Source organism: Podarcis tiliguerta (genome assembly GCF_965153285.1).
Source record: "Podarcis tiliguerta genome assembly, chromosome: 9".
Classification (NCBI taxonomy): Eukaryota; Metazoa; Chordata; class Lepidosauria; order Squamata; family Lacertidae; genus Podarcis; species Podarcis tiliguerta.
The window spans coordinates 38,343,486-38,357,170 of NC_139542.1; positions in this window are offsets into that span (position 1 = coordinate 38,343,486).

Sequence of the window (13,685 nt, forward strand, 5' to 3'; positions counted from 1 at the left end):
TGGACTGTGTGACTTCAGACAACAGATGGGAAATCACATTTTGTAATGCTCCCTTGTGTGAACAAATGTAAGAAGAAAACTAGAACAACTCGGTTAGAACCTTGCTCCCTGATATGCTAGCTTTTACCTGCAATGAACTTTTGGTTGTCATCAAATGTAGGATAATAATAAGAAATGACATACTCTACCTGCAGCCCAAAGTGGTGGTACAGCCCACACTAAATAACCCCCCTCCCCAGGTGTCCCTCAAATAATTCTGTGGCATATATAGCATATATATTGACTAGACTTGATTGTGAAGATTTTGGCTAGCACCTGGATCAGTGTCTAGAATGTACTTGGCAAAAGGGGGCTGCGGTTTCACAGTTGGGACCGAAGGCAGTTACAGACACTAGTTTAATATTGTACAAACAAATGGGCAAGAATATACCACAGATGCCAGCTGAACAGGTAAATGGCATAAAGAACAGAACAAACAGGCCTGTGATCCACATTCCCAGCCCCCTGAGGCTTCACTTGAATGTGCACTAGATGCTGTTTGTGTCATCTTTGTAGGACACTTGCTTGAAAAGATGATGAGTCATGGGCACTTTGAGTCAGTAGCTGTGATATTATCCAGTAGAGGACAGTGGAGTACACAAGGCCCCAGCCAATATTTTACATTCCCCGAACCATAAAAAAGCTGCAGAAAAGAGGGTAGGACACTTTTTCCCCCTTTAGAAAAGGGCAGAGTGCTCTATAGAATAATTGCCCAAGTTTTCTGCTTTTGGCTGCAAATAATTATGAAGTATATGAAATTAACGTGGCATGTAGAAAGCGAGGGACATAAGGTATGGATTGTAAAGCATTCTTCATATTAAAAGTGCTATAGAAATGATAAATGCATGCTTATAATTCTCTATAAATTACTGGTGCTCCTTACCAGACCGGGAGTTAAATGCAGCAGATACTTGTTTACATTTAACTGTTCCACCCAGACTTCAAGTTGATGATTGTTTGTTTTCTGAAATTCTCTCATCCTGCGCAGGATGAACCAAACTGTTCTTGCAGCAATAAAAGGATTGGAAGCAATCCCTCAGTGACACTTCTGGAAGGAAAAAAAGGGCCATTTTGGATCTTATATCATCTGCTGTTGCAGAGCCTTGAAAGGTTTATTAGAGTTTCTGGGTTTTTGTTTTTTTTATTGTGCGAAAAGCTCTGTGTCCAGCACAGCAGAGACATCTATACAGCATCCAGGTCTCATCACATCCAGTTTATCACAGGATTGAGTATTGGTGTAAAAATATGTTATTCTGATAAAAAAAAACCTTTGCCAGTTGTAAACATGAAATTAGCATAGTGTAGGGAGATACAAATAAAACCAACACATTCATAAATATGCAGGGCAATCCTATGCATTTCTACTTGGAGGTAAACTGCACTGAGTTCAATAGGAGTTACTCTTGAGTAAGTGTATAGAACTGCAGCCATTGTTCTTCATTTTAATTTAGGCAGCATAATGGTATAGAATGGGAAACTATCTCTTTCTTTTCAGGTTTAATATTACATTGCAGCCACAGTGGTTCTGCAGTAGAATATTATTGGGGAATGCAGAAGAAATAATAAAGCTGTGTTTCCTAAATTCTACATGGTATTTGCCCTGTTCTTTCCTGTGTCTGGGTTAGTTTTGCATCAGATGATGTGTGCCTTTTGCATTGTGTTGTGAATCAGTTCTACAAGATATGCACAAACACACAGTTATTCAGCATAGGGACAGGGCAATTACTAGGTCACCACGAAAGAGGCCCAGTATGTATGCTAACCTTTGCCAGCCTGTATCCTCAGCTGGTTTGGTCTGCATCTCCCATCAGTCCCAGCCACCAGGAACTAGGTTGGCAAACAGTAATCTACTGCATCAATTTCAACACTGGAAATAATTTAGGGTTCAACTGCTGCTGGATGAAGTCTACCAACTGGAGCAGAGACTTTCTTTGCCAAGGTGTGGGGGGTCTTCTGTCAGTTTAGGTCAGGAGGTGAGGAACGTTAGGCATTTATTTTATTTATTTATGTAAAATGTTTCTATTCTGCCCTCCTAGTGTCTATGCACCACTAAGGGTGGTTTATGACAATTTAAAATCAAAATAGGGGGGGAAATGAGTTAAAGCCAATGGGATTTGCAGGGAGATGAGTTAGCCAAGCACCTAACAAACTAGGACACAGCTGGTTCAGTTCCTTCCAAAGAAGAACTGGTATTATCTGTATTCTGTGTATCTACATTGAATCCTATGGTGGCTTTTCCTCATTGGGAAAGCGTTTTCTAATAACAATCATTATTACAATTTATTGCACTTAATAGTCACTTTTTAATGAAAAGTAAACCCAGAGCAGATTATACAATAGAATACCAAAAGCTAGCCAATATAAAACTAAAACAAAAGCTGAAAACATTCATATACACAGAAGGCACAGTAACACATCCAACCCACTAAAGGAGAACACAATACCTAAAACACTTCAAGTAAAGGCCAAATGCCGGCTCACTTAACCCTTTTCTCTGCATACATAAACCCTTATACATTAACATATATAATAGACTTCCCAAGTGTTGGGCATTAGGAAATGTAGGAAATGTATTTTTCAAATTACTGGTTTCCACATAACTTTAAATTTGGGGCTAACTGGGATTTGTTTGGTAGTATTGTTTCTACTGTTGCGGGGATTTATTTTTTTTAGAGCATCTTCTCAGGATACTTAATAATATCAAGATGTAATTTTAGTTCCTCTAAAAAGTGATTTATATTTCTTCTCTTGTTTCCCTAACTCTACTAAATACCAAAAAGTCGCTTCATAAAGTCATAGAACTGTAGTGTTGGAAGAGATCCCAAGGAACATCTAGCCCAACCCCCTGCAATGCAGGAATCACAATTAAAGAATCCCTGACAGATGGCCATCCAACCTATGTTTAAAAACCTCTAGTGAAGGAGAGTCCACCACCTTCCGAGGGAAGTCCATTCCACTGTCAAACAGCTCTGACTGTCAGAAAGTTATTCTTGATATTTAGTCAAAATCTGCTTTCTTGTGATTTGAACCCACTGGTTGCCATCATCTCAAGGTTCCTCCCTTGTGTTAGGGTTAGGGCAAATGAGAGAGAGAGAGAGAGAGAGAGAGAGAGAGAGAGATATTCCTTCATTGTACAGTATACTTCATAAAACTGAATGTTAGATGCTTGGGTGCCATTTTGAAAATTCAGTGTATTCATAAAAACCATTCCAAGCATGCAATTCAAGAAGAAAGCAGCATGTTTGTAAAAGAAATACGTAGATTACATTGGACTAGCAAAGGATCAATATTTGTAATGTAATTAATTGCAACTAGAGTGGTGTTATAGTCATAGATTAGTGGGAAGACCACCTCACTCCTGAGAGCAGTATCTTGGGACTGGTGGAGCCTCTCTAAGTGTGCTCCTGAAGAATAATGTGCTATGAGAAAAATGTGAATGGAATGCCGCAGTACTAAAGCAAATAGTTAAGATTGCCCACATTCTTGTCAGCTGTTGGTCTTAGGAAAGCCTTAGAAATAGAAGGGGCGGAGAGGACAGAGATCTACTTACAAATTTCTGCCCTGGCTGATTGTACAAATTGGTCCTGCTAATGAATTATCAAATTAGGCCAATGCATTTGATCAGTGTCTGTGTGCGTTTAGCGGGGGTTGTGGTTGGAGATACCACTAAGCATCTGTTAGAAAGCTTTAAATCCTATTTTAGAACTGGAGATGTGTAAACCTTTCAATGCTAGGATCATTCCCAGAGATACTAAATACCCAACTAAAAACTCAGTGAGCACACTCCTGTTATAGCTGTAGATAACGGGATGTCTGGATAAAAGGGAATGTTGTCAACTTTAAGATGGGGGTCACACGAGGATATATCGTGAAATAGGATTAGCGTGGAGTTTTAGGTGACAAAGATGCACATAACTGGAGTTCTTTCCAGGAACAGCAGGCGGTTTCAAATATTGTAGGAGGACTATTATGAAATATGTGGAAACTGTAGGCATAACTACTTGGGCAGGGCACAAAGTGCATGTTGTAGTGAATCTGAGCTGGTCAGTTTAGGATTTCACAAAAATGCCTAAGAGGTAAATTGGGATTTGATGTAGGATGAAAGTTCTGTTATTTAATGTAATGGTCTAAACCATACGGTCTCATTCATATGAAAGAAGACCTTCTTGAATTTCACTCGATGGTGTTAGGGAGAAACCTCTAAAGTCATGTTTCTTGAAAGCTATGTTTAGCACACATACTTATCCTTTTTTGTGGGAGTTCTGTGTGCAGCATTCAGAGTGTAAGGTATTCTTCCTGAGTGTTTTGTTTCAGCATATGGGATAAGGATAGGCTTGGACCTCTGTTAGATTTTGAAAGGGAGAGTACGGCTTTGGGACAGTCAAATCCCATCATATTAAAAGCCAAATGCGTGTGTGTGTGTTTTAAGGAAGAATAATGGGGGCTGATTTTAAACTGGGAAACCAACATTAAGGGATGCTTTCAAGCTCCTAGATGATTAGTATTTATTAAAACCATTAATTGTTTTAATTGCAATGACAACATTAATGAAATGAATGTACCAGATTATTCTACTGTTATGTCTATATTCTTTTAATCATTAGTACATGTATGAGATTGTAGACTAGGAAAATGTTAAAAAGCCAACTGTTTCCCAAAACAGCACTGCCTGCCATTTCTGGTCCCAAAAAGTAGAACCATTTACCTACCATCTTCTTTCCTTTGCCCCTACCCCACCTCTTTCTCATCAACTTATTATTCCAGGACAAGCAGAGATAGTGGGGGCGAGACACTAAGGTTGTATGCAGAGCAGATCACTCCTGGTGATGCAATTTGAGAGCCAAGTCAAACATTGCAGGCAACAACAAAAAGGCAGATGAGGCCAGTCTCCTGGCTTCTGTAACAGCCTTTTGCTCATGGCAAATATTGGCTCTTCAGAATATGGCAACCAACTTTGCTTGACTGAAAAGACAAATATGAGGTTGTCTGATGATATCATGTAGATGGCCCCTTTTTTGTCCTTTCAATTGACAGCCTTCCTCGATCCCAGTATTAGATTTGTACATGCCAAGGAAAAGGCAAGCAATTGACAGCCTGATTTGAAACTTCTCACCAAGAGAGTACACAGGAGGAACTTTTGCGTGTTGTAATGTGTTTGTTCCATGAAGCAAAAATAAAAACAAACCAACCAAACAAAAATTTTGGCTTCCCAATGTAAAATAAAACAAAACAAATGCAATGGGTGTGGCTTAATAGCTGTAAGTTGCCACTTTAAATATCAGCTGACCTTTAAATCTCAGCTCAACTTGAGTCACAGTTTCTGTACACCTGGGAGTAAATCCTATTCAACTCAATGGGGTTTATTTCTGAGTAGTAGTCATGTATAGGACTAATCACACTGTTAGTGACTTGCTCAAGGCTGTAGACAAATGGTAGTCAGCCTCTTCTCTAGATGTTGTTGGACTACAATTACCATCATTTCTCACCGTTGGACTTGCTAGCTAGAGCTGATGGGAGTTGGAGTCCAATAACACCTAGAGGACACAATGTTGGCTACCTTGTTTATAGTCTGAGTCACAGTCACCAAAGGTACATGTAAAAAGTGCACGAGTGACTGTAAAAAAACAGGTAAAGGACCCCTGACAGTTAAGTCCAGTTGCAAACGACTCGGGTTGCGACGCTCATCTTGCTTTACTGGCTGAGGGAGCCAACGTTCGTCCACAGACAGTCTTTTCTGGGTCATGACTAAGCCGCTTCTGGCGAAACCAGAGCAACGCACGGAAACGCCGTTTACCTTCCCACCGGAGCAGTACCTATTTATCTGCTTGCACTTTGACATGCTTTCTAACTTATAGGTTGGCAGGAGCTGGAACCGAGCAACAGGGTCTCACCCCGTCGCGGGGATTTGAACCACTGACCTTCCGACTGGCAAGCCCTAGGCTCAGTGGTTTAGACCACAGTGCCACCCGCTTCCCTGAGTGACTGTAGCAAGGTCCAATTTGGCTAGGAAGGAATGAGAGGGGTGAACCAGCTCTAGCTGCTGAAAAGTGTTCCTGGGCATTGCCACTATCTGGGTATCTAGGAGACACTTGGAATTCAGATGCGCTGCCAAGCTGCCTACCTGATCCTTTAGGGAAAATGCAACCTTGTCTGAAATAGTCTGTATCTACAGAATCCCCCCTCTACAGAATTCCCCCTCCAATAGTGCCTCCATATTTTCTGGATAGTTTCAGCTTTTTCTCCATATCCAGCCCAATACCAATAACAAACAAAATTTCAGCATCATGATGTGCACTTTATGGCTCTAAACTGAAAAAAACATTTTTTTCCAGGAATACAGCATAGCCCAATTATAAGCAGAGAGCGACTCCACTGGGCCACCTAATTTTCTATAAACACAAACAGGAACCTGCGACAGTCAGGGAGGAATGCATACCTTTTAAGAGAGGCCCTTCTTGGCCAATATGTTATTAAAGTACAACAATCTGAAAAGCAAGAAGCAAAAGTCTATTATTTATTGGGTTGTTGCTTGCTACTGATTTTGTTTCTATTTAATCCAAGTAATATCACTGATCATAAAAATATTCAAGCTCAATTGCTCCTCAAAAATCTAATAAAAGTATATTACCCATCAAATTATGCGGCACAAAATACACAAAAAATGCCGCAAACCAACAGAAGCAAGGAAGAGATTAAGACAAGGAGCCATCCTGGGCTCACTAGGAGAACGTTAATCTAAGCAAGTTTTCTTTATCTCACAGTGCCTGCTATTGCATTCCTTTAAGAATACCCAGTCACAGAGACACGTCGGGACAACAATCATATATAGAAGCTTAACAAATGAAGCTTTCCCCATTGCTCTGTCTCAGGGCAGATCTGTGCCATACACTTAAAGCACATGACTTCCCTCACAGAATCCTGGGAACTGTAGTTTGATCAGGATGCTGGCAACTGAAAATATGTGAGAGGGAAACTGAAGATTCTTTGGAGGAAGGCGTGTGCTTTAAATGTGCGTTGAATGCACTTCGAATAATTGGTGTGGATCTGCCTGGAGGGTCATGATAAATTGCTGGATTTCTGCAGGTGGGAACCCTATTCGAATAAGAGGGGAGAAGGGAAGGTTTGCAATGGGGCTGCAATAGGGAAGGGAGATACAGGCTTGATGAACAATTCTGTAAGTGCTTCTTACCTGGGCTACTAAATGCAGCATATTTCCAATCCCCCTACATCCCTCTGAAATCCATTTTAGGTAATCTACAGTAGGCTTGGTTGTGCTTCAATGCCCAATCTTCCAAACTGCAGTTGAGAAAAATGTTTGTTAATTAGCTAAGTGCTAACCTAGGCATTAGTGAGAACTTTAATATCTTTGAATCCCAGCCATCTCTAGCACATAGTGACACTAAGAACCCCCCACCCCTTTTAACAAGGCAATTTCCTAAGCTTTTTGCTTCCATTAGTTCTGGTGACTGTATTCTTAAGGGGTTGGAATTCTCAAATTATTATTCTAATCTGTATGAAAGGGAACCCAAACTAACCTTGCAGCTATTGCCCCATCAGTTAATGCAACTTTAATGCTTTTTTTAATGATATAGGCTGGGAAAATAGGGGTTCAAATAACCATTTTATTATTTTGCTAAGATCCAGGTAAATTTAGGTCAGGATGCTCCACAATTAACAATTCTCATTTTAGAGCATTTAATTTGCAAAATGCTCAAGGCAGAGAAATGACATCTCTATCCTGCCTTTGTGGATCTGAAGCTAATAGTTGAATCAGTAGGATGATACAAACTCTGCAGAGTAAATTCAGATCGTAGACTTGGCCATGATATCAAATATTGTGATACCATCATTCAGTTATGATGACAGCCTGAAACAGTAATGTATTTGGGCACCTTTTCTTTGTAATTTTTTTATTTTAAGTTAGTTACAGAATCCAACCAGTCCTTTATTTCTGTTGCCAATACTATACATACTTATACTATGTTATCTTAAACCCAAAAGGACTTGCGGTGTTTGTTGGCAGCCTTAGGAAATTTACAAATTGCTGTCAATGAATAATGACAAAACAAGCATTTGTACTCAGAAGCAGACCTAAGAAACCTACCTGATGAGTTAAAGATCACTAACTGCAAAACCCTGTACAAGTATACTCAACACAGTATGTCCTTTTTGAGCTCTGAGGGGCTTGCTACTAAGCATGGGATTGTAGACTAAATCAGGTGTAGACTAAATCTTATTGTTACCGGGAAACAATATTTTCTGAAACTAGTGGTTGAGAGAATAACTTACAATCTATGAAATAGATAAAAAAACCCTAACTACCAAATGGTTTGCTTAAGTCTTAGAATCAAAGTTTTACCAAAAACAAAAATATTAAAAGGTAAACTGTGCCTACAAATATATTTTGGTGCTGAAATGTGGACATCATTGGTGCTGTAGAACTGCAAGGACTTTAGAAGAAAATCACATTCATCTACCTTAGTATACTCCTATGGTGTTAGTTTGGTCTGAACAGGTAGCATACCAGTTAAGGTGAGAGTTCGCATATGTATTTTAAACTGTTGAATTAAAATTCAGTGTATGATACACAGCATACTACCTAAATTGTGTTTGCAAGAACTAATGTCTAAGGGGTAATAATTAAAGGACATAAGATGACTCCATAAGATGGAGCATTTAATTCAGTCATATGGCTTTTAATTAGTTTAACAGGGCTAGAATATCAGTGGTCAAACCCCGCTCAGAAACAGACTAAATGAGGTTGTACACTCCGATTTAGAACAGCTGTCTACTACAAGATCAGCAGCGGTGACTGATGCCCATGAGGACCAGGGAGGCCAACAATAGGTGGAGCCAGAACCAATGAAAAATGGAGAAAACTAATTCTAGTCCTGGCGTTATCCTCCTCCCTGCTGAGTTCTACACAAGGGCAAAACTGAGACTAAGGTGGAGGAAGCTGATAGCCAGGGCCACTCCATGGGTTGGTTGTATGTAATGGGGGAGAGTTGCCTGAAACTGAGGTTGGTAGGGCAATGCCCTGTTTGCCCTAATGGAACAGCCTCCCCTGAAGGCCATTCAAGTTGGCGATCATCAGTCCCTCTGGTAGTGAATTTCATAGCTCACCTATGCATTGTGGTAACAGGTCTATGCATTGTGGTAACAGGTCTGTTTTTGAAAAAGTTGTGTTTTTAAGTTGTTATAGGTAAACATCAATAGTTCATATCTGAGTTTGTAACGAACAGTTTTTATGGATGCCCTTGATTTTAGAGGATTTAGCTATCTTTAAAAATGGGCATGGATTTCTTGCTGCTTTAGAGCTCAGACATTTGTATTTTGTCAAAATCTTTTGATTTTAATAATCTGATTCTGGTTGCACAGATAACATGTTCTAGTGGAAAGTCAGTGTGTTGTGCGTCCACAGAAATTATTTTGTGGATACAAAACATTATTTCGGAACAGGCTATGTGGCAGAGATCTAATATTTCCATAGTTAAGAGCATCACCTCTTGTTACAACTCTTGTTTCAGACTATCTATGACTGCGTATGTAAGGTCAGAGCTATCAAGTTTCCTCTGTGTATAGTTTCGCATAACATGGGTCCAGATTGAGAACTTAATTACCATGACTCCAAATTCAGAGGGCATGCTAACAGCCATTATTCAAGCGCAGCTTAGATATTGTTCATTTATTGTTTCTAAAGCCAAGGCGTCGTACTGTTGTGGTTCACCGTGAGAATTCACTTACGATGTAAAAGTTACCACAGACACAGAAGTTGCTCATAAAGGTATCCCTTTCCTAGTATGATGCTTCAGTTCCACAGATTCATTGGCAGTTTTAAGATTCCAGCTGGCAAATCCACCAAAAGCAAAAATAGATACAAAGAAGATTGTTTAAAGGGGTGCGGAATTCTCTGATCTGTGACGCACACATCAAAGTGATTTGTCTGAATGCCACAACATTAATGATCAGCCACATTTTTCAATTAACATTGACACTCAAATCATATGAGAAGCTTCAGTGAGAGGAACTGATCGAGAATGGTGTTGAACAATATAAAGCTTGTATTAAGGCCATTATAATGTTAGTCTAAAATTAATTTTTTAATCAAACACATTTTAAAAATAGTCTCAAGTGTTAAATTCCAGCAGGGCACTGTTTTTCATAGCGGGATTTCTGTAAAATGCAGGATTATTTATAGGTTACCAGCAATTTAATGAGGTTATATTATAAAAGAAAATGATACTCCAGAGCTTTAGTGCTGTGTGGTTCAGAGCCACCATTGCTGAGCTCCCCACACAGCAGATTGCTTTTAATCTTCTGAAGCAACAAGAGTTGTGAGTTAAAAGGTCTCGTCAGATAGCTGTTCAGTTGTTTTTGCTGAGCTTGGGTGGAACAAAGATGTATGAAGGCAAAGAGAGATACGATGCTGGCTCTTAGGCAGGGCTGGCCCTGTCATAGGAGGAGAGAAGACTTGTGGCTTTGGGCTGACCACATGCCTTCTTGATCCCTGCGGATCTTGGCTGGTGAAAGCCAGGCAAGGTGGTGTGACTAGTAGAGTTCAGGGTCTGGGAAACACTTTGTTGTGAGATAGGGTAGTGCCTGCCATCCTGAAAGAACAGGCCTGGAGAGTCTTCTGGCATGCGGGCTAAATGAATCCCTCTAAGATCACACCTCCTCTTCTCATGCCATACAGCAGTCACAAGTCCTCAGTGCTCTCCTTAATATTTTTGTTTAAACTGTTGTTGTTGTTTTGCTACCCTGGACCCCTTTGGGTGGAAGGGCAGGATATAAATTTAATAAATAATACCACCATGTTAGGATCATAACCATTGCTATTTCTGTCGCAGAGTCCCTGACTCCAGGGTCTTAGAGCATGAAAGGGGGGATTTGGGGCCACAGAGAAGACATATTTTCCACACTTTGTGCCGATTGGAGCCCATCAGAGTGAAAGGAGGTGAATCAGCCACTGAGGACTGGCTCCTAGGATCACTCTGGAGAAGGTACATGTGGGAAGAACACCAAGGAGCTGTTCTGCAGGTTCTAAAGCTCAGCATTTAGGAAGGCCAAAAACACAAGATGCTTCCATTTCACGAGAATGGTGTGCAAGTTCTTTCTCATAAAATAAAGCTTCAAGGAAAATACAACTTAAGTAACTCTGGAAGAAAATACTGGAGTGCTCCAAAATCATTTGCCCATGTACACGCACAGAAAACAGTTGGTCCAGCTGAAAGGCGGCACATTGATCATTGCTATGCATCTTTCATCACTATTATTGAATAATTCTAGTATTATTGTATAACCTTAGGTAAAGGTAAAGGGACCCCTGACCATGAGGGCCAGTCATGGCCGACTCTGGGGTTGCAGCGCTCATCTCGTTTTATTGGCCGAGGGAACCGGCGTACAGCTTACGGGTCATGTGGCCAGCATGACTAAGCCACTTCTGGCAAACCAGAGCAGCGCACAGAAATGCCGTTTACCTTCCCCGCTGGAGCGGTACCTATTTATCTACTTGCACTTTGATGTGCTTTTGAACTGCTAGGTTGGCAGGAGCAGGGACCAAGCAACGGGAATTCACCCTGTCGCGGGGATTCGAACCGCCGACCTTCTGATTGGCAAGTGCTAGGCTCTGTGGTTTAACCCACAGCGCCACCCGCATCTCTTTGTATAACCTTAGAATGTTGCATAATCTTAGAAGAGAGTATGTCAGTGAGTGGACATGGCTGTAAAGGAGTCCCGTACTTCTGAATTTGCCACTACACTACTTATCACAGGAGTTGAGTGAGGTTCTCTTGTCCAGTCTCCTGGCCAATGCAGGAACTCCACTTCAGGATTCAACCACAGCATCCGTTGCAGATGATGGTCCAGTCTCTGCTTAAATACCTCTGGTGATGGAGAGCCCACTACCTCCCAAAGCAGTCTGTTCTGGCTGTGCTTTATCTGTTAATTGAGAGAAGAAAGTGCAGAATATTACGAATACTCCAAGTATCATGATACATTTGGTACCTAATAATCCCAGCAGTAATAATTCTTGATTTAAAAGGCTACTGTGTTTTAGATGCCTCCCCCCCCAGCATCCATCCCTGCTTAGTTTCATTGTTGAGAGGGAAATAACTTGGTTAAAAGGAAAACTTTAGCAGTACAGTGGTACCTCGGGTTACATATGCTTCAGGTTACATACACTTCAGGTTACAGACTCCGCTAACCCAGAAATAGTACCTCAGGTTAAGAACTTTGCTTCAGGATGAGAACAGAAATTGCACGGCAGCGGCACGGCGGCAGCGGGAGGCCCCCATTAGCTAAAGTGATGCTTCAGGTTAAGAACAGTTTCAGGTTAAGAACGGACCTCCAGAATGAATTAAGTACTTAACCCGAGTTACCACTGTAAGCATTTCTCTTAAAGAACTCACAAGAGTTAGAAAGTTTATATCTCCCAGTTATTCTGAAACCTGTAATAAATAGGACCCTAAGCCAAACAATTCCTGGGCTGCACTAAATTAAATTACAAAAAAGGTCAAACCCAGGGAACATTGTTTCTCATGCATAGAGAGAATGACAAATTTGAGGTAATGTCACACCACACCTCAAGAGGAGCTGAATGTTTAATTGCATTGTTGCTCCGGTATCTTGAATACATCAAATATAATAAACCAAATTACAACAAACTCAGGTCTGTCAATTGCCTTTTGCAATTGATGCGGCCTGCATGGTTAAGCAACAGATACTTATGCATTGTTAGGCATTAAATACAATCTTGTATGTGGGAGACTGTAAAGCCAGAATAATAGATTGAAGAATCTGCTCAGTTTCTTTGCCCGTTCATAATTCTAGTTACATGCCATGATCCAGATATGCCCACGTAATGTGCTTCTTCCCCATGGCAACACTTTGCTGCTAATAAAAAGATAAGGTAAAGGACCCCTGGACAGTTAAGTCCCGTCAAAGGCGACTAGGGCATGCAGTGCTCATCTCGCTTTTCAGGCTGAGGGAGCCGGCATTTATTTGTCCATACGCAGACAGCTTTCTGGGTCACATGGCCAGCATGACTAAACCGTTATTGGTGCATGAAGGGCCGTGACAAGTGCCAGAACACACGGAAACACTGTTTACCTTCCCGACACATTGGTATCTATTTATCTACTTGCACTGGTGTGCTTCAAACTGCTATAGTGTGATGCTCAGGAGGGCCCTTGACCTTTGAGCAGCACATCTCAGGAACTGATGCTGAAGCGGGAGAACTGGAAAAAAAACTTCATAAATATACAGAATACTGCACAGAACACTTTTCACCCTTGCATATAGGGTATGAGTGGCTATTGTGTTCCCTTGTAGAAAGAATGAAAAGGCATGTTCTAGTCTGCACTCTGCATTGTTTTCAGGGCAAATGCAACACCTAAGTTCTGTTGATTGCAGCTGGTTCATACAACAATCATTTCCAACTATCATGTTTTATGGGTTTTTGCAGCTTTTCGGCAAAACAATGCAGCGGAAGAAATAAAGTGTGTGGACAGAAGGCTTGTGGTACCTCTATTATTTCTGACTCTAGGCAATGGGTCTATTCCTTCAGGTTAGACTAATGCACTGATGAACATTTCTTTGAATGAATACATTCTGCAGGCTGCAAAAAAGAAACTTTTATCAACATAGTC